Below are 2,355 nucleotides of genomic sequence, written 5' to 3'. Positions count from 1 at the left end.
CTTCTGGGATAGTGAATAATGGTCGAAACATGAACGTGCACATTATTTTTTATTTCACAGAAAATAGAAAGATTCATGTAGTACTATGCTTTCCACAATTTGATCAATCTAAAAATGTTTTGGAAAAATAATAAATGGCGATTATAATTATTACTTTCCATTCCGCCTCCCATTTTAAATGAAATCATCGCTAGTAAATATGACAGAAGAAAATTAGGTGACTTTTGTAAAATATACTTGGGATGTAAACTACAAAGTTAATAAGTCGTAAAGTACTTTTCTGGTGCACATCCATGAGTTATATACATTGTAATGTATCATAGCCTTGTAAAATGAACATTGTTAATCAATTACCATAAAAATGTCGTATGCTCATCCTTCAGTAGCTATGAGTTGATAATAAATACCTAAAAAATATGCTGCGGGTAATTTTGAGAAAAATCAAGAATTTATTGCTTGCTTTTGAATTAATATGGATCAGCCATTTACACCAACTTGCCTACTAGATAACAATATTTCTCGTTCAAACTTCAATGATGCATCATTTTAGAAATGTATAAAGTATAAAGTAATACCCGTCCAGCTCTAACAGCCTCGGTAGCGCAGTAGGCAGCGCGTAAGTCTCATAATCTTAAGGTCGTGAGTTCGATCCTCACCCGGGGCATATTTTTTCCAACTTTAATTTTTGTAGATTCCTTACCCATCGTAGGAAAGTCATTTGAAATTTTATCTTTTCATTTATTTCTTATTTTATATGCACTTAATTATCTTGAAATTTTGAATTTATATTTTGAATTTATAGCCACAATAGTACATTGAGTGTTATGAAAAATATTATTATTTTCTTCACATAGCGCTAAATTTTTGGCTTCTGACTCACTGAATAACAAAAAGAAAATATCTCCAGTCTTAAATGTTAATGAAATCACATACAAGCACACCTTTAAACGCTGCGGTTGACTTTGATTTTGCATGCCTCGTGTGGTTTCACTCTCTGCCCAAGGCTACGTCTGCCATGTAGGTATAATCTTAATGCTTTGAAATAGTTCCCAAAACACCAATATCTGATAATAAAGGTAAATATTCTGTTCGGCCATAACGACCACTGTAGAAACTTTCAGCTTTTCTCTCCATCCGGAATAATTTTGACACAGCACCCAAACTCACGACGAGTATTCAAGAGCAGAAATACCCAACGCGTAATATGCCATATATGACTCCCCCACGCGATTAACCAACAACTTTTATTTTATCATAACACTGTCTACCACCTCGTGTCCAATGAACAGAGTTATTTTATAAACTAAAATACCAAGGACACGTATCTAATGAAAAAATATATTTATAGCTATAATTGTGTTAATTCTATTTATATGAGACTCGATGATATAAAATTTGGGTGGTGCATAGGTGAGGAATAAAAAGAATTCATTGTGTGTATGTCACTGGCTGCAGCACAAGCTAGTGGTTGCATGCAGAGTAGAATGATTGTTGTAGCTGGCATTAGCTTCTTGTAGTGGCTTGTAGGTGTAGATATAAATGTAGATGAAGAAGACCAGACTCAAAGAGAACATGACACTTTGTGGTATTTTTTTCAGTGCACTTTAACATGATTGGGTAGTTTTAGGGGATGCGGCCGACAGCTGAAGTAATTTGCGCCTTTAGGGAGGGACAGGAAAGGATGAAGGGTGGAGAAAAACCCGGCGTCGGCATTAGCCTACTCTTAACGAAAGGCGCCAAGGGGTCAACAGCTTAACTTCCCATCCGACGGACGGCGTACTCACTCAAAGTGCCCTCCACAAAGCACCTCAAGTAGGAATTGGGATACCACTGAAAAATATCTGCCGCCGCAAGGATACGAACGCGGGCCTTCTGGGGGGGAAGCTGGTACGTTAGCCGCCGCACCATCCTGAACCCCTTTAACATCATTGGACAGAGATTTTTAGCAGATATGAGATTTTCATGTGCGGTGCATCACCATAATTATTTGTCTACTGTGCAATACTATTATTGCATTTGAATTAAAGATAAGATGCAAGCGATTGAAGTTTTGGAAAAAGAAAACATTAAGTATAGAATATGCGGAGTCGAATCACCTAAGCCACACAAAACTGGCCAAACATTCCGAATTTTCATGAATCCCCGCGATCCACCAAATATGTGCGTGCCTCGGGGTGCAAGCACCAGGTGGAATGGGTATGGAATACGGGAGGATTTGAGAGAGGTAGGGAAAAGGAAAAAAATCATTTAATATACCTCCAAAAACGTGCTCTTAAATATATGTACATGCTGGCGGAAAACTTAGTTCAAAATCAGTACTTATTTCACCCAGTAAAATAGTTCTTTATCGTACGA

General features: G+C 37.2%; 1 non-coding gene across 1 annotated transcript; it reads left to right on the top strand.

Moving 5' to 3' along the window:
• The first annotated feature begins 591 nt into the window (after window positions 1-591).
• TRNAM-CAU (transfer RNA methionine (anticodon CAU)) lies at window positions 592-664 on the top strand. The gene has a single exon. It is a non-coding gene; the product is annotated as a tRNA-Met (tRNA).
• Window positions 665-2,355: the final 1,691 nt, after the last annotated feature.

Source organism: Hetaerina americana, unplaced genomic scaffold, assembly GCF_022747635.1.
Source record: "Hetaerina americana unplaced genomic scaffold, ioHetAmer1.1.p SCAF_2, whole genome shotgun sequence".
Lineage (NCBI taxonomy): Eukaryota > Metazoa > Arthropoda > Insecta > Odonata > Calopterygidae > Hetaerina > Hetaerina americana.
The sequence above is the reverse complement of the archived record's forward strand: the minus strand, read 5'-3'. Positions and strand labels throughout refer to the sequence as shown.